This window comes from Heterodontus francisci, chromosome 19 (assembly GCF_036365525.1).
Source record: "Heterodontus francisci isolate sHetFra1 chromosome 19, sHetFra1.hap1, whole genome shotgun sequence".
In the NCBI taxonomy this organism is placed as follows: Eukaryota; Metazoa; Chordata; class Chondrichthyes; order Heterodontiformes; family Heterodontidae; genus Heterodontus; species Heterodontus francisci.
Genome location: NC_090389.1, coordinates 43,160,982 through 43,184,454, shown reverse-complemented (window position 1 = coordinate 43,184,454; position 23,473 = coordinate 43,160,982).

Genomic DNA, 23,473 nt, shown 5'->3' with positions numbered 1-23,473 from the left:
TAACCGAAATAGAGTTTAAGATGAATAAACTTCCACCTTTCTTGTTTAAATCTAAGAAAACCTGTCTCATTTCTTTGCCTTACAATTGGAAAGCAATGAAAAAGGTTTCATGAGGGTGAGCTAAAAACACGGTGTTTTTAAAATTAAACCCTGTTACGGTTAGACCAGACAAAGGCTGAGAGGGAACCCCTAGACCCCTTTCACACCTGGTCATAACAATATTTAAACAGCCTAATGTCCATTTCAAATGAGCACCTGGACGATTAAAAGTCACCCAAATTAATCTGGCATCCAGTGCATTCCGACACAGATTGGGCAAGACAGATCATAACGTGAAATTTAAAGATCTAATGCTGAAGCCAGATAAATGGGCAGTCATGAATTGAATTTATCCCCATTATAGTTACTTAATATATGCATTAATATATTGGTCTAGGCTCTCTATTCACCTGCTGATTGGGGTGCATCCCTGTAGGGGTACTCTGGGGAAATATGTCACTAACCCTCTTGACCTTGGAGTTACTTACATCAAGGATGCCGGCTTCCTAACCTCCAATGGGTAGTCTTGATGAAATGAGCGCAGAGTTTAGCTGCAATTAGTCTCCAAGATTTATTGTAATGTAGGGATACAGGGAGCCTCAGTGTTGCCTACAGAAACAAACTTATAGAAGTATAGAGCCCATATGAGGCTATACTCAGTGTCAGCCGTGTCTCAGTTGGTAGCACTCTTGCCTCTAAGCCACAAGGTTCTGCGTTCAAGTCCACTGCAGGGCTTGAGCACAAAAATCTACACTCACACTCCAGTACAGTACTGAGGGAGCACTGCATTGTCAGAGGTGCTACATTTTGGATGAGATGTTAAACAGAGGCCCCATCTGCCTCCTCAGGTGGATGTAAAAGATCCCATTTCGAAGAAAAGTAGGGGAGTTATCCCTGGTGTCCTAGCCATTATTTATCCCTCAATCAACATCACAAAAAACAGATTATCTGGTTTTAATGACATTGCTGTTTGTGGAAGTTTGCTGAGCACAAATTGGCTGCTGCATTTCCTACATTGCAACAGTGACTACATGTCAAAAGTACTTCATTGGCTGTAAAGCGCTTTGAGATGTCCAGTGGTTGTGAAAAGTGCTATATAAATGCAAGTCTTTCTTTTTTCACTCTGTAAGTGCTTGCATGGGTCCTGATACCAAAGAAAGAGGGTCCGAACTGCCATTAGGACTTTGGAAGTCTAAACCTTGCAGTTGACCCTTGTGTCCAGTGTTCAAAGTTTTAGCACCTCAGTTTCATATACCGGCCCCCCACCCCCTGCCCATATGGGTGTGCGCACCCTTTGCTACTGGACCAGCTGCCAGGCAATGTGGAGCGATAAGAAAATAGGGATGTGGAGCAGCGCATTCCCAAGCACCTTCCACCCCTCCCCTCTTCCCCCTTTCCACCTAGCCACCACAAAATTGCCAGAGAGTACATAGAAATTCTGGTACATTAACTTCTTAAATAGGAATACTTTTAACCATACTTTGTAAGGTAACTTTGTGGTGCTGCACAGGCACAGATTAGTGAAAGGCTATGTAGAATAAGGCCTGCAATTTACAATGGCAGGTTGCAAGCTTCAAATCTCATTCTATTTTATGTCCAGTTGTACAGTGCTTCTATCTACATGACTGAACAAATTTATGGGAAAGAAACAAAGCAAATCTGTAATTATTTCTTTTGTAGTATGTTTCCATTCAAGTATAATAACATTTGTATGCTTCATCACTTTTCCATATAATGCAACATAATTAGCATTTTTAAGATCCATGAATATGTGCCAAAGCTTTTAAGACATCTGAAACCGAAGAGGCACAACTGAATTAGATTTGTTCTGTATTAGAGTGTGAAACATTCTGATGCATTTTGGCATATGGAATATGGTTTGTTCCTTTCAGTTTATAAATAATTATCAGGCTGTTCCAGAGGTGGGGGAGGTGTAATGACTCTACTTGCAAAAAACAGAGAGGTTGCTTTAAGGTGTCAAACACCAGGGCGTTTGGATATATCAGCTTTCCTACAGGTTTAGCTGAGCCAATCAGAATAATAAGTAGTCAAGGCTTTCACACTGCCAGCACACTATTAATGAAAATGTGCAGATTTCAGTTCATTAGGTGCATTGCAGGCACTTAGTGGCTCTGCAACATTATTGCAGGTGTGTTCCAATACATTCAAGTTCCTTCAAGTTCAACTAAGTGAAACAGTACAATGTAGAATGCAAGTTATAAATCTTGGAAATCAAAAGTTACCCAAATTTAGGGATGGATTTTGTGCGGGCGTTGAGGGTGGGAATGTTTGCAAGGGTTGGGGGAGGGGGCCGGAGAATTGCAACATAGCCGTCCGCCTTGAAATCCGGTGTCATGACGGCGGTTCCGGATTTTGTCAGTGGCAGGTAAGCACAATAGCGGCACTCTCACCACAACGCGACAGGAAGCTCAATATAAGCAATTTAATGAGCGTTGACCGATTCTGTGAACAGCGGGCGGCACTGACGTGCCTCCAGTTGCACAACCACTGAAACCTGGTGACACAAAGGCGAGAGGGCACATTGGCGCAATGGATAGGCAGCATTGAACACTGTTGCATAGGGGAAGAGGGGGGTTGGAGGCCATTGTGGGAGCACGTTGCTGCAGACTCTGCAATGGGGTTCAGGCTAGCGGGGGCTCTGCAAAGATGTCCAGGGTAGCAGAGGCACTGTAAAGGGGCAAAATGTGCATTTGTGAGGTTGGTTGTGGGTGTCAGTATGGGGTAGGCAAACAGCTGTATGATGGGTCTGTGTGATAACACAGCTGGTACAGAGGTTGGGCCATCATCAAGGTTGGGATCTGAGGTCCATGAGTGACCACACTGACAGAAGTGGCACGTCCACAAGGTACCAAGGCAGGAAGTCAGACAGATAGAGGTCGGCAAGAGAGAACCTCACAACTAATCGTTTGCAGCCATCCTGGTGTCCATTCACAGAGGGTGAAATAAAGACTCACCTTAATGCAGCCTTAATGCTCTTTTGCAGCCTTTCCATTTGTGGCCCATGTCTTGTGAGCGGATGAAATATGCGCTAGTGCCCTTCGGAGAGCATTTGTTAACGAAGGCTCTCATCACATTGGCATGTTAATGAGGGCTGTGATCACATTGCATTGCCTTAAAGGGGAAGGGGGAGGTTTACATCTCACAATTAAAGTAAAAGGCACATGGCTTTCAGACTTTGAAGCCTAAAGATCTGAACAAAGTATCTTTTAATTCTTTGACACAAAATGTATATTTTACACCCGTGAAGTCCAAAGTGTTGCTATGTGCTCTTTTTAGTCCATTTGCGGTGTTCCTGTGTGGTGTGTTCCTGGCTACAGCAGCTGGGCTGGAGGCAGGCTGCTGATCAGGCTGTTCATTGGCCTGTGAGGACTTTGGCGGGCATCCTCTGACTGCCTGAGGCCTGAAAGGCCCCAGCTGCCTGGTGGTGTCCTCGACTGATGCAGGACTTTTCTCAGGCGTCACGGCTGCTGGAGCAGGGCTTACTGGCAGAGTGGCTGAGGAGCCAGGTGCCCCATTCAGAGCGCCCTGAGAGGAGCCCCTAGTTGTGGCTGTCAGCCTCTCCTCCTCCCTGTGAAGGCTCTCTCGAGCCTCCCTGCTCATCAGAGAATGACCAAGAGCTGCAGAAGCCACCAAACTCCTGTTCCTTCTCTCGCCTTGCCACTGCTGCATCGTGCTCACGGCCAAGGTGATGGTGTGCAGGTCAGCACAGATCTGTGGGATATGGCTGTCCATGAGGGTTCCCAACCTCTCGATGGAGGAAGCCATGCACTCATAGGCCTGAGACATAGCAGATGTCATGGCATGGATGGACGCATCCATCGTCCGCTTATGGCGGCGCATGGCCTCTGGCATCTCTGCCAGATTTTGCCCTGTCTCTCTTTGCAACGCCAACATGCCCTGAGCTGTCGACACCAGAGGCTCGTCATCATCTTGGGGCTCAGCATGGGTCTGGCCACCCACAGTCCTCGACTGTCGGAGGCCTCAGCTGTCTCAGTCTCTGCCAGCTTCTTGCGTATGTGTGGTGTGCTCTCACCAGCTTGTGACCCTGATTCTAAAGCCGCGTGAGTAGCCACCGAGGTGAAAGTATCTGTGCTGGTGGAGGGTGCAGGAGAGTCACAGGACAGTGCATCCTCTGAATGGTCCTCCTCCTCAGAGGTGAACGTCTGTCTCCCAGTGGTAGCAGACCCCTGCAAATGGCTACCTGCATGAGGAACACAAACATATGTGGGTTAGGCTGTGCAGTTCTCTTCATGCCTACAAGGCGTCATGTGAATATCCAACAATGATGAGCATGCCAACGGGAGACAATCCTCACTGTCTTGCACAGGGCCTCCAATCTCCCTGTCTCCTACTGATCAGTCGCCCTGGGTGCCTGCCAGCTCCAAGGTTTCTTCCTTGGTGGAGGTCAGTGGACGTAGATCTGGGAGTCCTCCGCCAGGTCGGGCCATCTCGCTCCTATTATTGGCCCTCTTGTCCTGCAAGAGGAAGGATGGAGAGAGTAGAGAAAGGCACAGGGATCAACATGACAATTCTGCTCTTTTCAGCCTCTCAACGCCTACTGGGGAATCTGATGTCTCTCATGACAACACTCGATGTCATGGGAGTTAAGGGGGGTGAGCTATGAGGGAAGGACATCCATGCATATGTCAGGAAAAGACAGAACCGTAGGCACTCAGGCAATGCCGTAGCGCTGCCACCCTCCCCATGACGCGCAACCTCCCATGTACTCACATGCAAGCCTCAAGAAGGTGACTGGTATGGAGCACTCACCTTGGCAGTAGGTCATTGACCCTCTTACTGCACTGGGCCCAGTTCCAGTGGGTGACTCCACAGCTGCTGACCTCCTCTGCAATCTCCACCCAGCTTTGCTTGGTTGTGCAGGAGGATCTCTTCTTGCCATCATGAGAGAAGAGAATTTCCCACCTTTCCCTGGCAGCCTGAAGGAGAATCAGCAGGGTGGCATCACTGAACCGTGGGGCCACCCTGTATCTTTTTTCTGACATCGTCTTCTGCCCTCCTTGGGGGGTGGAGGGATACAGGACCCAGTAGGACAGTTGTAGGCTGCGCAGTATCCAGGACAAGAGTGAATGCAGGGCTGGCAGGCCTTTGAATATGGCGTCAACACCTGCTCCGGAGTCATCTGAGGCTGTAATAAACAACTCATCTGCCACCCCCGCCACATTATTTGGGGGGGACCCGTGCCTCCAATATGCAAAATGAGTGCCCGCCATGTAATTGCAGTGGGGCGGATGCCTGCATGATAGGCATGAAGAGCGCCATTCACCAGGCCCGCTGCCGGGATCAGTGGTGGGCTCATTAAATTCAGCCCTATGTAAAAAGAAATTTCTAGCAACTAGCCCTTATATTCATCGTCATAATTATTTTTAAATAAGTCTACTGTGTGGCTACATTATGTGGCTGCAGGAATTTATCATCTTCTGAAATAATTTATTTTGCCTAAATTCCCAATTTGATCTTCTATTCCAAATTATGCAATCTCAGTTAACACTTTTAATTCTTCAGAAGTAATTTCCTAATCTCCATGTTATCAATTCCTCTAGGAATTGACAACCAGGTCAATTGAAAATTTCAAAACAGAGATTGATGGATTTTTGTTGGGCAAGGGTGTTATGGGATACTGAACCAAGGCGGGTGGATGTAGGGTGCAGATCAGCCATGATGTAATTGAATGGCAGAACAGGCTCAAGGGGCTGAATGGCCTATGATGTTCCTAACTTCAAAGAACTTCGTGAAATCTTATGCAGGCAAACTGCTATATATATATATATATATATTTATACATATATCTGCTCAATAATGAGACTTGTACTGGCTGCACTCTCAGTAGTGGTGAAAATGCACTTCCATTTTAGTAATAGGCTTCGTATTTTCACAAGAAAAATGAGAGTACTCAGACATGAGGTTACATTTATATTTTATAACAAAGATCATTAAAATGCGTATTGCTGTAAACCCAAGTGTTAGTTATTACCTCAGCCAACATAGATGTTGTTAGCAGGATATAGGAAGTTGCAATTAAACAGATTTCAATTTGGATAATCAGTCATGATGTTTAAATGTGCAGTTAATCTTGCAAATAAGATCTTAGGATGTATATCCAGAATAAATTGGGCATAAATCCTGGTAGGTAATCCTGAGTTTACCTTGAACATTGGTTTGCATCTGGCTAGAGTAATGTGTACTCTGAACCATAATGGAGACCAGCCTGTTTTGGAGAGAGTACAGAGGGCAGTTAAGTAGGCACTACAGATTAGCCACCTAAGGGTATTGTTGCACCACATTAAAAAAAAGTCTCAGAGGAGAAGTAACTGAAGTTTCAAGATTCTAAATAGTATTGACTGAACCATAATATTATTGTTTGACACACCACAATCTTGATAGCTCGAGGCCATGAACTCAAACTACTTAGCATCTGAATGAATGTGTCAAAAAGGCTGCCGAGGCAAACAGTGAATGTGGATAATATTAGCAAATTCTTAATGGAGCTGGATCATTTTTCAGTGAAGGAAATTATTGGGGACTATTAGAGGCTGGAGGACAGTATGGTCATTTTTTGAGCTTTGGGATCAGCCTGATTGATACACAATGGTTTTTTCCAGTCCTACATATTCATATGTTCCTATGGTATACTATATACCTCAAGTGATCAAATAAAAACAATTTAGGTTTAGCTTTTAACTCAGTAATTATATACATTTATTTTTCTTTCTTTTTTTGTTCTTCATGTACTCTACATAAAATATTCACACTGCATCTATTCTCTGGAATAATTTGGGATATCTAGAATTCCTGGGACAATTGCAACTTCTAACTGCACCACCAGCTTCACTGCATAAGGCTTATATCATGGGCAGGATTTTCTCGGCCCTGTGGTGGCCGGCTGGGAGGTAGGAGCAGTGGTGTGGGAGGGCTGGGAAATTAGCGGGGACCAATATCGAGACAGCTCCCTGATGCAGCCCTGCACCTGGGAAGTTTCCGAGGCGGAATCACATGTCTCTGTTCTGTGAGCGGCCAATTTAACTAGCGTCAATTATTCGGGCCCGCCGGCATTTTCCCAGTGGGGGAGCGGCCCTCTCCCTACTCCCGCCACATGAGGAGGCCACTGGCTTCATGGAGTTGGCCTCCCTGTGGCCCTCCATGGGAGCTATTGGAGCTGTAGGTTCCAGGCCCCAAACAGGGGGCCACAGGCCGGGAAGGCCTCCCCCTGCGGCCCCAATGGGTCATCCAGAGGAGTCTGCTTGGTTGCACTGATTTTTATTTTTTTTACTTATTTCTGCACCTTCTCGATCACCCAGCTGCCTGAGCAGCACCCACCTTTCCCAGTGGGGCTGCCGAGGCCCTAGAGCCTTCTAATTGGGCCAGTAGCATCAGAAGCCCTGCCGCCATCCTTAATTGGTCAGCGAGCCCAGAGGCAGTCATTAAGGATGCCGCCTCCAGTAAAATTGCTGAGCTGGTCCCGCTGCCGGCAAGTGTGGGCTCAGGACTCCCATTTCGTCCTGATGTTGGGGTCCTGAAGCCTGCAGTAAAATCCTGCCCCATATTTCCAAACCAGTTTATCCACATCAATGCACTGCCACCCAAAAATTACGAAAAACATTTTGATTTATTCAATCACATAAATAAAAATTGGGTTTGATTTTCATCCCTATTCATTCAGCCCAAGTATTCACATCTCTTCTTTCAGTGGCTCCCAACCTTCTGGAGAGACCAAAGTAGTTGCTAACTCTGAGAAAGGTCTCCCAACTACTGATAGTTGTTTTAAAGGGTGAACATCATAAAAGCAGTAACAGATTCATTCTGGTATTTATAAGACGGAAATTACTTCATAGAATACAGTTTCTGTTTTTCTTCAGTTTTCCTTTTTGGATGTAAAATATTGCCTATTGAAAAGGATCTTTTAGCTTGTTATTTGGAAGAGATGAATCTTGGCATTTTCCCATTTTGATCTGAGCTGTGATCTAAGGCTTAGAATTTCCAGGCCATTTTTGGTGTACTTTCAGCAAATAATTAGAAGGTATTACTTTTTTTGGCAACGAGATGAACTTAAAGCTGCTAACACCAGTTTTCTGTCCCAACCCAATCCTCAGCATCCTTTTGTGCTTATTTTGCCCTTCCTGCAATCTACCCCACAAGTCCAGAATAACCTCATTTAAATATATTATAATGAGGGGCATTGATAGGTTAGACAGAAAGCAACTTTTTCCCTTAGTGGAAGGGTCAATAACCAGGGGGCATAGATTTAAGGTAAGGGGCAGGAGGTTTAGAGGGGACTTGAGGAAAAATTGTTTCACTCAGAGGGTGGTTGGAATCTGGAATACACTGCCTAAAGAGGTGGTAGAGGCAGGAACCCACACAACATTTAAGAAGTATTTAGATGAGCACTTTAAACGCCATAGCATACAAGGCTACGGGCCAAGTGCTGGAAAATGGGATTAGAATAGTTAGGTGCTTGATGGCCGGCACAGACACAATGGCCTGTTTCTGTGCTGTTCAACTCTATGACTCTAGTGACACTGCAGTTCTGAATTTCCCGCTTAACACTAACAAAGCAGTTTCTGCAGCTGGAAGCAACTTTAATTCCTTTTGGCATTGTGCCTACGTAGGCCTGGACCTGCTCCTTACTGCTTCTGACACTGTGGGCTGGATTTTGCCAAGATCGTTGGGATGCCGACATCAGGCTCAATTCCAGGTCGGGAAACCAGATGTGGCCATCGCAGGATGTTGGTCGCGATCTTCCTGGAGGCAGCCAGTTAAGATGCCCCTCCAGGAGCCCCATCTAATTAACTATGGTGAGTGATCCAGGGAACCAGCAGCCCCAATAGGAGGGCCCGAGACGATGCCTGGCCAGCAGCCCACCGGGAGAGGTGGGCACTGCTGATGTCGGTAGGAGAACACAAGGGTGCCTCTGAAGAATTATGAAAGTGTAAAAAGTAAGTGTGGCCACAGCTACAAGGCCATTAATGTGGAGCGGGAGCCCCTCCACGGGATGGCCTGTGACCGCAGCTGTGGCCCTCTGGCATCTATGATACCGGGGAGGATTTAAAAGAGGATTTGCTGGCTCTTGGCCTACTGCCAAGAAGCTGTTTTAAGCAGGAGGCCTGTCAACCATTAGGACGATCCTGGTGGCCTCAGCAATTTGACCCCAAGTGGGGACTTAATTAAGCCTAATTAGCTACCTGTCAGTCAGACCTCGCCTCTGGCAAGATCGCTCAGAGGCGGGAATGTGTCAGGAGCCGCCCCAATGCAAGATTCTCTAATTTTGTTCCTGGTCCCACCTTCAAACCCATCTACATGGGATGAGGAAAATTCAATCCTTTGAGACTACCAGGAAATTTTCACCTGCACTTTACAGGAGAACTGGAAATTCATACATTTGGCATCACAGCAAGGCAACAGTAAAATAGAGCCATTTAGCTTTAGGAGGTTGCAGGCTCCCCCAAGGTCTGGGCAGCAGTCTGTGTCAGAACAGTCTTAGATTCCTCTATACGATTACCTCTAGGAAGCCTCCTCTCAAGGATGAAAAGACCAAGGAGGTAGATTTTCAAGTTCTTGGCAAACAGACGTAGACACAACATTCAAGAAGAAGCTTGACTAAATACCATGCAATGTAGTCATCACTTTGTCCAAGTTGTACTCTATCATTTTGGTTCGATCGTTCAGCATTCTATTTGCTCTGTTAATATCTGTTCTGCAGTGATTGAATATGTCGAGTATAGAGTGTACAAAAACACCCAGATCTACTGACCTTTAGCTATTTCAACATCATTCATTGAGTACCTAAGTCACCCATTTTTTCCCTAAATTGCATCCGCCATTATCCCATCCACTTACATATTTTGTCTAGCTCAATTTGTAGCTTCTGAGCTGCCTTCTCTGATTCAGCTGTCCCTTTCTAGTTCAGTGCAATCTGCAATTTTGACCAATTTAGCTTCAGAATTCAATCATTAGTGTCATTAGATACAGTGCAGATTGCAGACTGATCCATGGGACACCCACTGAGCATCCCACTCCAGCATAATTCCTCTAGGAAGTACCCATTGCTTCCTATCATTTAGCCAATTTTATTCATACTTAGTCTAAGTAGCTGCTACTTTAAGCTTAACTAACCTTTCATGTACAACTTTGTCAAATACCTCACATAGCGTCAAAAAAAAAGAAAGCCAGTCATTTCCTGGTTTGTTTTTCGTGGTCTTGTTAGACTAGCCTCTTCTCAAAAGCAGTGGCCTTAAAGGGACAGATTTGGGTAGAAATTTGTCTTGGGTGTTAGTGCAAAGCAGGCTATACCACCTGTTAAACACCTTGCCTGATATTCAATTCCACTGGCTGCAATGCTCTGAATATTGGATCATGCGTATAAAAGGTGACCAATGCGATACCACTACCTCCCGAGCTGCGTTTCTACCCCACTGTGCTAGACACAACTCCATCTTAACAGCTAAACATCAAAATTGTGCTCCAGGTAGCAATCCCCACCTTCAAGTACCCATGAGCAGTGGCACTACAATTCAACTGTACTCTTTATGTTCAACTGCAGTTCAGGAGGCTGAAATGGTAAACTAGTGCTATAATTTTACACACTTGCTGAAGAAAGCAGGCATGAATGCAACTTGGTTTCACTGACTATTGCTTTGCACATTCATAGCAGTAAGTATGTTGATCAATCATCACTTTCAGTTGCAACAACAGACAACCAAACCAGTTTGCCATCTATATTTATGTCAGACGAAAGTATTAACTTGACCCCTTTTTTCAGGAATAAGCATAAAGCTCGCAAATGCCTTCTGCAATGACAAAAAGATCTGTTACTGTTGTCTTATTTCTGTTTGAGCATCTGTGCTGCATTTTCATATTCCTTCTCCAGCTGTCCCAGCCTCCACTAATTTTACTCTATAATATAATGACAGGAGGTGTGCTTGAGGCATGCAAGAAGGAAAATGTCACTTCTTTGCTCCTCCCAAGGTGAAGCACTTTTCTATCTTGTGGTGTTCCACTTACAGTGGGTTCAGATCATCCTGTAAAAACAGTCTGATTTTTGAATGGAAATGCTTTTGGTTGAGTTGATACATTTTGAATGCCTCGAGAGACACTTAAACAGAACTGTAATGGGTTGACTTCACCTAGCATCTATCTACAACGGTGCAGTGAAGCAAAAATTGTCAACAGAACTGCAGCTCCAAATAGTGATGTAATTACATTTCGATTTGACTATTAAAGCACTTTAAAGTGCTTAAAGTACCAAGAGTGATTCAGGGTGTTCAATAGAACCAGTGTAATTACAAACAGTGCATTTAATCACAGGTAACAGTTTTAGAACATATGATAATGAAAAGTGATCAACCAATAGTTTGGAACCAAAACACCATCTGCCACCAGGAAATCTCCCTCTCATTTTCCTGCTGGAAGTGCTGATGCTTGCAGGGGTATGGCTGGTGATCACCCTCTAGTACCAGTCCCAAGTGCTTATTCTTCATTCATGTGCCCAGTGAGTTTTTTTTCATTCATGGGATCTGGGCTTCGCTGGGTAGGCCAACATTTATTGACCATCCCTAGTTGTCCTTGAGTGTCAGATAGTTATTCAACATCAGGGCTAAATCTGATCCTGTTCTCACCCAACATCTACACACATAGGCAAGGTTAGTGGATGGTGATCAGGAGGAGGAAACCTGGCCATTTTTTCTTCTCCAATGTTCAGGGTGCTGAAGTCAATTCTAATGTACTACTACTACACAACTGAAGTGAGCTAACTCAGCGTTAAGAGGTGTCGGTATAACTTAGTTCTCCACCAGAAAGTGTAGTTACCCACTAAACTTCGGCTCGCAGCAGAAATCTATATGTCAGAATTGATTTTTTTTACCTCATTCCTTTGTGAAGAACCTTGGGATGATTTCCTATATTGAAGATACTATATAAATACAAGTTTTTTTTTGTATTGACCATTCATAATAACTCAGAAGTAGTTAAAGTTTATGTGCAGGTGATATAACTATAGAAGACAAGACTATTAGCTTTATTGTGCTTGCTTTCATCCATTGGCTGTTCCCTTACTTAAAAAATTTGCCTCTGCATCCCACAGCTCTCATCTCCTGGAAGGGGCAAAACAATCTAAAGACCTATAGTCAGTTCAGGAGTTTTCTGGCAAAAAAAAGTCTTGCCAACAACTCATGCTTGATCCAGAAAGACCCAAGATGCCTCAGATTCACTAATAATTATCCAAAAATAATTTTCCTTACCTGCTGTATGATATGACAACCAATTTTTCTGGAAATCTACATTATGTTGGATGATGCATGTCACAGAGCGGTTGTAGACGAACTCCACTGGATGTGCGAGGATGGTGCAAGATAGATGAGCGATCTCCGGGTAGGAGTAGCTACAAGCAGTAGCAGCAGCTACGTTATACATTTGTGAAGGACTGTAAAGATGAAGGCTGTGCAATTGGACAGAAGATGAAAACAGGTGCAGATATCGCAACGTCCACATCCTTGCTTCCAATGCGGGCAGCCACAAGCTGCTAATTTGCACAATAGCTGTATGCAGCCAGTGATAAACGTGCTGCTGAGTGGCTGCATGCCTCAGCAGGGGGCTCAAGTTTGTGCGAGGCTAGCACCACATAAAGTTAGCCTGCACTACCTAAATCAGCCGACACTTCTTAAAAGGAAGGTGTGTCCTGGTTGTTCCAGGTGCTGGAATTGGTTGCAGAGGAGAGTGTGAACAAGAAGAGCACTGAATTATGGCACAACAGGGCCAGGAGGCTGTCAGACAAACTGTGTGAAGGCAGTAGGAGCAGATAGCCATGGCGGTCAAAGCCAGGAGTCTGGCCCAGAAGACTTGGATGCAGTGCGCAAAAGGTTCAATGACCTCCCTCGCACAAATGGTCAAAATCAGTAAATGCATCTTAAAATGTCACATCCCACCAACTGCACCACTCGTGTTACAAACTGCTTAATGCACCAGGCCCCCATCACTTACTAGCCAATAATCCCTGTCAATCACTACTCAACATTATATTCATAGCTTCATCTCTCCTTCAGTGCAAGCCTCACATCCATATCTCACAGCTTGCACACACTGTCAGTTGTTCAACTATGACAGTCATATTACCCAAATACATTGCACCACAGTCACTTACACACCTGCCTCTCACTTCCAAGACAAAATGGTACATGACTGGAGGCAACCGGAAACTAACAAGCAGGGGATGGGCATGGCTGCATGCCCTAACCACACTGGGCGGAGACAGAGGTTGCCATCATTGGAGCAGCCATCGCTAAGGCTGAAACAATCAATGATGATGGATCCTGATACATAATACTCCTTTTCACATCCCACTTCCCTATCATCTCACAATCTCTTCTGATTTACAAGCTGCAGATGTTGTATGTATGCACCTCTTGCTTCCCCTGCACCATCCCCCCACCACCTCCTCTCACCCCAATCCTACCCTTGTGCTTTCTCCTTTCACATAGACAAGAACTGCAACCTGGCCAGGTATTAGTGGAGGAGCAAAAACTGGAAGAACAGGAAGACAGTGATGAAGAGGAAACAACATCACTCGCTTTCACCCTCGCCACCACGAGTTCAGATACTGACACAACACTAAAGCCTGGCTCGGGTATAAAATACAAAACTGCTCCGGGGGACGATCCGTTCACGGAAAAAGTGCCCAGTTTCAAAATCTGTAGCTGAATTAAACTCTGAATTTCATCCATTTCTGCCTCACCATGTCCAGAAACTTCTACTGGATCAAAGAAGTTGAAGAAGGAATCAGCAGGTACTTGGTTGGTGATGGTTCCGAAGTCCCTCGACCCTTGTGCTTCTGTCTCTTTTTAATAGTTTTCATGGTTATATTCTTTCCTTTCTTCCAGACCCGGGCCTGATCCAACAGCAGCCAACCCGAACACGACTCAGGCCCGAGTTCTTTAATTTTTTTTAATGCCCGACCCGACCCGAAAATAACAATCATATTCATGAAACAGAAAAAAATCGTAGATTAAAACGAAAACAATACGAAACAAAACAGTACAGTCCAGCCCGACCCCACCCAACCCCACCCGACCCCGAATGCTGGAGGCAGAATACAGACCTGACCCCAACCCGACATAAGTAGTCACACCACATGCAGATCCCACCTCCAAGATACCCTCTAAAGTCCGTGCAGTGTAAAGCCTGGCTACCCGACCCGAACCCAACCAAACCACCTTGCAGAGGTGGACAGGCTTTGGGGAGTCAGAGTTACACACTGCAGAATTCCTAGCCTCTGACCTGCTCTTGTAGCCACAGCATTTATATGGTTACTCCAGCTCAGTTTCTAGTCAATGGTAACCCCTAGGATGTTGATAGTGGGGGATTCAGCGATGGTAATGCAATTGAATGTCAAGGGGAGATGGTTAGATTCTGTCTTGTTGGAGATGGTCATTACCTGCCACGTGTGTGGTGCGAATGCTACTTGCCACTTATCAGCCCAAGCCTGGATATTGTCTAGGTCTTGCTGCATTTCTACATGGATTGCTTCAGTATCTGTGGAGTCGCAAATGGTGCTGAACATTGTGCAATCACCAGCGAACATCCCCACTTCTGACCTTATGATTGAAGGAAGATCATTGATGAAGCAGCTGAAAATGGTTGGGCCTAGGACACTACCCTGAGGAACTCCTGCAGTGATGTCCTGGAGCTGCGATGATTGACCTCCAACAACCACAACCATCTTCCTTTGAGCTATATATGATTCCAAGCAGCGGAGAGTTTCCCCCCTGATTCCCATTGACTTTTGTTTTGCTAGGGCTCCTCGATGCCCTATTCGCTCAAATGCTGCCTAGATGTCAATAGATGTTATAGAACATACCTGGGCAATTTTCCACATTGCTGGGTAGATGCCAGTGTTGTAGCTGTACTGGAACAACTTGGCTAGGGGCGTGGCAGGTTCTGGAGCACAGGTCTTCAGTACTATTGCTGGAATAGTGTCAGGACCCATAGCCTTTGCAGTATCCAATGCCTTCAGTCATTTCTTGATATCACACGATTGAATCGAATTGGCTGAAGTCTGGCATCTGTGATGCTGGGCACTTCAGGAGGAGGCCGAGATGGATCATCAACTCGGCACTTCTGGCTGAAGATTGTTGCAAATGCTTCTGCCTTATCTTTCGCACTGATGTGATGGGCTCCCTCATCATTGAGGATTGGGATATTTGTGGAGACACCTCCTCCAGTTAGTTGTTTAATTGTCCACCACCATTCACGGCTGGATGTGGCAGGACTGCAGAGCTTAGATCTGATCCTTTGGTTATGGGATCACTTCACTCTGTCTATCGCATGCCACTTACACAGTTTGGCATGCAAGTAGTCCTGACTTGTATCTTCACCAGGTTGATGCCTCATTTTGAGGTATGCCTGCTGCGGCTCCTGGCATGCCCTCCTGCACTCTTCATTGAACTAGGGTTGGTCTCCTGGCTTGATGGTAATGGTAGAATGGGGGATATGCCAGGCCATGAGGTTACAGATTGTGGTTGAGTACAATTCTGCTGCTGCTGATGGCCCACAGCATCTCATGGATGCCCAGTTTTGCATTGCTAGATCTGTTCGAAATCTATCCCATTTAGCACGGTGGTAGTGCCACACAACACAATGGAGGGTATGCTCAATGTGAAGGTGGGACTTCGTCTCCACAAGGACTGTGAGGCGGTCACTCCTGCCAATACTGTCACTAAAGGAATGAATAAGGTTAATAGTTGACATTTGTATGCAATATGGCATTGATTGATGTATAAATTTAGTTTGGAATGTTTATTTTGTGTTGGCTTTTATTTTTGCATTGTAGCTGTGATGGTCAGTGACAGACAAATGTAAGGTATGGGACAGTTGGTGAATGGGGAATTGAGGATGTGTTTACTAGGATTGCAGTCAAATGAGTCAATCACTGACAGCCCGGGCTGAAAGGCACCGTGTTTATTGCCTCCTTCCTTCTTGCTCCTCTTCCTCTTCCTGCTCGTCCTCCTCCACCACCTCCTTGGCTGCTCACTGTAGAGCTGGTCGCAAGGGCTGTGCCATCATGATGGTAAGGTTGTACAGCATGCAGGGCACCACCACTAATCTTGACTCGCAGTCTGGGAGTACTGTTGGGGTCCTTCAGAAGCAGTCCGAGCAGCAGAAATACTGTGTAAGCACCCCAATGTGTCAGGGATTTCATGTGGCAGCATGGCTTTCCTTATATGCATGCTGCCATGGAGTCATCAGCCATGCCGTCACTTAGTAACCACCTTCTGGTTTGTCGTGATGGCTCAAATGCAGATGGCACAGCTGACTGCTGCTGAATGAAGGCATTGCTATGTTTACGCAGGTCGCGAGAAAAATTATGTATATCTGATTTATCTCAAAGCAATGCAGATATCACACTTGTATTAAATCACCAACTAGTTTATTTACAGCACTTTAAAGTATCTCAGTTCTTACAAGATCTCAGTACAATGTCTTCACAAAGAACAAAGAACAAAGAACAGTACTGCACAGGAACAGGCCATTCAGCCCTCCAAGCCTGCGCCGATACTGATGCTTGCCTAAACTAAAACCTTCTGCATTCCGGGGACCGTATCTCTCTATTCCCATCCTATTCATGTATTTGTCAAGATGCCTCTTAAACGTCAATATCGTACCTGCTTCCACCACTTCCCCGGCAGCAAGTTCCAGGCACTCACCACCCTCTGTGTAAAGAACTTGCCTCGCACATCCCCTCTAAACTTTGCCCCTCTCACCTTAAACCTATGTCCCCTAGTAACTGACTCTTCCACGCTGGGAAAAAGCTTCTGACTATCCACTCTGTCCATGCCGCTCATAACTTTGTAAACCTCTATCATGTCACCCCTCCACCTCCGTCGTTCCAGTGAAAACAATCCGAGTTTTTCCAACCTCTCCTCATAGCTAATGCCCTCCAGACCAGGCAACATCCTGGTAAACCGCTTCTGTACCCTCTCCAAAGCCTCCACGTCCTTCTGGTAGAGTGGCGACCAGAATTGCACACAATATTGTGAGTGTGGCCTAACTAAAGTTCTGTACAGCTGCAGCATGACTTGCCAATTTTTATACTCTATGCCCCGACCGATGAAGGTAAGCATGCCGTATGCCTTCTTGACTACCTTATCCACCTGTGTTGTCACTTTCGGTGACCTGTGGATCTGTATGCCCAGATCTCTCTGCCTGTCAATACTCCTAAGGGGTCTGCCATTTAGTGTATACTTCCCACCTGCATTAGATCTTCCAAAATGCATTACCTCACATTTGTCCGGATTAAACACCATCTGCCATTTCTCCGCCCAAGTCTCCAACCGATCTATATCCTGCTGTATCCTCTGACAATCCTCATCACTATCCGCAACTCCACCAACCCTTGTGTTGTCCGCAAACTTACTAATCAGACCAGCTACATTTTCCTCCAAATCATTTATATATAATACAAAGAGCAAAGGTCCCAGCACTGATTCCTGCGGAACACCACTGGTCACATCCCTCCATTCAGAAAAGCACCCATCCACTGTTACCCTCTGTCTTCTGTGACCGAGCCAGTTCTGTATCCATCTTGCCAGCTCACCTCTGATCCCGTGTGACTTCACCTTTTGTATCAGTCTGCCATGCGGGACCTTGTCAAAGGCTTTACTGAAGTCCATATAGATAACATCCACTGCCCTTCCTTCATCAATCATCTTTGTCACTTCCTCAAAAAACTCAAGCAAATTAGTGAGACACGACCTCCCCTTCACAAAACCATGCTGCCTCTCGCTAATAAGTTTGTTTGTTTCCAAATGGGAGTAGATCCTGTCCCGAAGAATCTTCTCTAATAATTTCCCTACCACTGACGTAAGGCTCACCGGCCTATAATTTCCTGGATTATCCTTGCTACCCTTCTTAAACAAAGGAACAACATTGGCTATTCTCCAGTCCTCTGGGACCTCACCAATGAGGATGCAAAGATTTCTGTCAAGGCCCCAGCAATTTCTTCCCTTGGCTCCCTTAGTATTCTGGGGTAGATCCCATCAGGCCCTGGGGACTTATCTACCTTAATGCTTTGCAAGACACCCAACACCTCCTCCTTTTTGATAATGAGATGACTGAGACTATCTACACTCCCTTCCCTAGGCTCATCATCCACCAAGTCCTTCCCTTTGGTGAATACTGATGCAAAGTACTCATTTAGTACCTCGCCCATTTCCTCTGGCTCCACACATAGATTCCCTTCTCTGTCCTTGAGTGGGCCAACCCTTTCCCTAGTTACCCTCTTGCTCTTTATATATGTATAAAAAGCCTTGGGATTATCCTTAATCCTGTTTGCCAATGACTTTTCATGACCCCTTTTAGCCCTCCTCACTCCTTGCTTAAGTTCCTTTCGACTGTCTTTATATTCCTCAAGGGATTCGTCTGTTCCTAGCCTTCCAGCCCTTACAAATGCTTCCTTTTTCTTTTTGACTAGGCTCACAATATCCCGCGTTATCCAAGGTTCCCGAAACTTGCCAAACTTATTCTTCTTCCTCACAGGAACATGCTGGTCCTGGATTCTAATCAACTGACATTTGAAAGACTCCCACATGTCAGATGTTGATTTACCCTCAAACAGCCGCCCCCAATCTAAATTCTTCAGTTCCTGCCTAATATTGTTATAATTAGCCTTCCCCCAATTTAGCACCTTCACTCAAGAACTACTCATCCTTATCCACAAGTACCTTAAAACTTATGGAATTACGGTCACTGTTCCCGAAATGCTCCCCTACTGAAACTTCGACCACCTGGCCAGGCTCATTCCCTAATACCAGGTCCAGTACGGCCCCATCCCTAGTTGGACTATCTACATATTGTTTCAAGAAGCCCTCCTGGATGCTCCTTACAAATTCTGCCCCATCTAAGCCCCTAGCACTAAGTGAGTCCCAGTCAATATCGGGGAAGTTAAAATCACCCACCACTTCAACCCTGTTACCTTTACATCTTTCCAAAATCTGTCTACATATCTGCTCCTCTACCTCCCGCTGGCTGTTGGGAGGCCTGTAGAAAACTCCCAACATCGTGACTGCAGCTTTCCTATTCCTGAGCTCCACCCATATTGCCTCGCTGCACGACCCCTCCGAGGTGTCCTCCCGCAGTACAGCTGTGATATTCTCCTTAGCAAGTAATGCAACTCCCCCACCCCTTTTACATCCCCCTCTATCCCGCCTGAAGCTTCTAAATCCTGGAACATTTAGCTGCCAATCCTGTCCTTCCCTCAACCAAGTCTCGGTAATAGCAACAACATCATAGTTCCAAGTACTAATCCAAGCTCTAAGTTCATCTGCCTTACCTGTTATACTTCTCGCATTGAAACAAATGCACTTCAGACCGCCAGTCCCGCTGTGCTCCGCAACATCTCCCTGCCTGCTCTTCCTCTTAGTCTTACTGGCCTTATTTACTAGTTCCCCCTCATTTATTTCACTAGCTGTCCTACTGCTCTGGTTCCCACCCCCCTGCCACACTAGTTTAAACCCTCCCAAGTGACGCTAGCAAACCTCGCTGCCAGGATATTAGTGCCCTTCCAGTTTAGATGCAACCCGTCCTTCTTGTACAGGTCCCACCTGTCCCTGAAGAGAGCCCAATGGTCCAGATATCTGAAACCCTCCCTTCTACACCAGCTGTTCAGCCACATGTTTAGCTGCACTATCTTCCTATTTCTAGCCTCACTGGCACGTGGCACAGGGAGTAATCCTGAGATTACAACCCTAGAGGTCCTGTCTTTTAACTTTCTACCTAACTCCCTAAACTCCCCCTGCAGGACCTCGTCACTCTTGCTGCCTATGTCATTGGTACCGATGTGTACCACAACGTCTGGCTGTTCACCCTCCCCCTTCAGAATGCCCCTGTCTGTTCAGAGACATCCTTGACCCTGGCACCAGGGAGGCAACATACCATCCTGGAGTCTCTTTCACGTCCGCAGAAGCGCCTATCTGTGCCCCTGACTATAGAGTCCCTTATAACTATTGCTCTTCTGCGCTTTCTCCCTCCCTCCTGAACAACAGTGCCAGCCGTGGTGCCACTGCTTTGGCTGCTGCTGTTTTCCCCTGATAGGCCATCCCCCCAACAGTATCCAAAACGGTATACTTGTTAGAGAGGGGGATAGCCACAGGGGATTCCTGCACTGACTGCCTGCCCCTTCTAGTGGTCACCCATCTATCTGCCTGCACCTTGGGTGTAACCACTTCTCTAAAACTCCTGTCTATGACGCTCTCTGCCACCTGCATGCTCCTAAGTGCATCCAGTTGCCGCTCCAACCGATCCATGCGGTCTGTGAGGAGCTGCAACTGGGTAAACTTCCTGCAGATGTAGTCGTCCGGAACGCTGGAAGCATCACGGACCTCCCACATCTCACAGGTGAAGCATTTCACCCCTCGAACTGACATTTCTCGCACTAATTAATAAATTCTTCAGAACAGTCTATTTTGTAGAACCTTCTAGCTCTGTGTCTTTTAGTTTCAGTTTTAACTCTTCAGCTCCACCCATAGGCTTAAGCAATCAAGCACAGTGGACACTGATAAATGAACAGACTAATGCAATCAAATCCAGATCAATCAAACACTACAGACATCCTGGCTGTTGCCAGGGCATTGACCTGTATAATACATAGTGTTTGATCGCATGCCAGTTGGACATTGAGGGACTTGCAGTACATCTTAGTTATGCGGTTCCCGCAAAGCAATATGCCTACAATCAATGGCATCCTGCACCATGGGAAGTGCAATCCTCACAAAGCCAGGTACTCATTCTGCCTGCTTCTCTCTCACGAGAACGAAACACATTCAGCTCTCTTGGAATACAGAGCCTCAGTGAACTCCCTTATGCAACGGTGTATGACAAACTGGGAGGCGTTGAAAATATTGCTTGCTCCAGCCTGGAAGAAGTCAAATGTCAAGATCCTGACCACGGTCACCTTCACAGCCTGTTGTCACAGTGCTGTTATTGCCCTGCTCTGAGGCCACAGTTGTGGTTGCGGCAGGTGACAGATTTCAATGAGGACATTTGACACACTGTTCCTTGCTGAGGATCAGGTAGGATAATTGCTCCCTGAGCACTCTGAGTGGATATGGCCTCCCACTGAGAGTCCTTCTCTTCCTCCTCTTCCCTCTTCCAGCAGCTTGTCCTGTTCTTTGTTGCCTTTGCTCATTCTCCCTGTCATGCTGTAGTCCAAGGGGAATGCAAACTATTGCACCCATGTCTGGGAGCAAGTGGTTTGTGCAGAAGTCTTGAAGTCAGGACCAACTACTTCGTCATGTGTCACACCATGCCCTGTCGACTTTAGCAACTTTAAGGAACTCTAGAAATCACCAAACACTTCTACAGTTGCAGCAGCAGCCAGTAGAAGTCAATCAACAACTAACCTGAAAGTAGTTAATGATGCTTTAATATTGTACAGTGAAGGGGGTCCTGCCTGCTGCTGACAAGTGTTCAGCTATACCAACACAACAAAAACTGAAAATACTGGAAATACTCAGCAGGTCAGGCAGCATCTGTGGAGAGAACAGCAGAGCTAATGTTACAGGTCGATGACCTTTCAACTATGTAAGGTTCAGAAATGGCATCAGCTGAACCATTGAACTCCAAAATTGCAGCACTAGCATCAAATCAGCATTACACGTTGAGTTTATCATGATCAACTACTCTGCATATTTCTGGCAGACACTCACTGTGCGCCAGCTAACCACCTCACCAAAATGGCATCTGACGCAGTTAGCCCCAGAAGTGTAGGCATAAGCTGCGGACACCATTTTGGAGGCAAATGGCATCCATAGTACTGAAAACGTGGGCACTACAGAGCTGAATTTCACGGCCTAAGATTGTACCAGCTCCTGTGGAATCCTATTCCAGAGGTTGATTGCCCTCTGGGCAGAGTAAAACTTCCGAGTATCCAACTTCACTCCCTGCTGCCTCAGTTTCTCTGGGTGGCCCCTAGTTCCACCCAACCCCACCACACCAAATACTTTGGCCCTGAAATTCTGATGTTCTTGCTGCACTACCAGAAGTACAGCAGAGCAGGATTCCTAGTTGCCTGCAGCAGAGGATGTTGACCCTGTTTCTAACCCTGAGGTTTGAGGTTATTTTAATAATAGAGTGGGTGGCCTGCAGCTGTAGAAGATGCTGCAGAGGCACCCATCCTGAAGAAGTGTCAAAATACATCAGAACAGTCGGTATTCTCCCCTCTAGGACATTTGTGAACAAGGCAAGTTTTTGAAATCAAGCTCACAAATTAAAGAACTATGGAATTCAATTTCACAACCTGCTCTCACAGAATTAGAACTCATATTTGCTGGATTGCTAATCTACTGTCATAACCACTAGATATGCATCTGATATACTGGTGGAAATTTTAACATGAAGGAGCATATGGGTTTAGGTGTGGGTTGGGAGTGTTGGTTAAAACCGACCAAATTAGCAGCACGTCAGGAAGCTGGTCCTGACCCACCAACTTCCACATCGAACTGCACACATTAGGCTGTGTGCATGCAACCCCTTCGGGAGAGGTCGGTTGCCTATTACCATTTTCTCATCATTCAATTAGAGTGAAATGAACACAAATTTTTCAGTTTACTGTGTGGACCATGGGTTTCCCAGGTTTTCCAAAATGCACCAGTGAAAGCAAAGCAAGAACACAATGGTAATTGTGGTGGGAGGAGGCGCGGGGAATCAATCTCAGGGAGATATGGCACGACACATTCAGTACTCAAGGTTGTTTTCTTACCTGCCAGTGGGAAAGCATACTCAGTGTACTTTTACTGAGAGTTTATCTTGTACACTTTGGATCAGGATGGGTGCAGCTTATTCTACCTTAAATTGGACCTCAGATGAGGACCAAGATGGTCAGGAACAGAACCATCAACAGTGCCAGCAGTCACAGACCTGCAACTGCACAGGAGAGAGGGGAACAGCAGAGTGCAGAGCAGCAGCGAGGGGAGCAGCAGCAAGGCTTGGATCTGAAGGAGGAACAAACACAGAGTGCAGATCCTCTTCAAAGGATTCTGAGGAGGAGGAGGAATACCAGAAGGAGGAGGAGTACAAGAAGGAGGAAGACGATGAGGGCAATACATCACCAAGTACCCACATTGCTGCCAAGGATGTCAGAGATGTCCTGATTCTTGTGAGATTCACTTTGGTCCCAGCAATGGCGCCATCTCACAACCACATGCAACAGCCATTTTCCACCAGCATCCCTTTCACACCCCAATGCCACTGACACATAGCAGTCCTGCAAACAATAACTCACCCCTTTCACACCCATCATTAGTCACCGTTAATTCATGTCTTCCCATTCTCCATCAAACAACCTGAAAGGAACCTGCCAGCCAGCAAACAAGAATGGACAAGACAGGAAAGTGGCACAAAATAATGATATTTA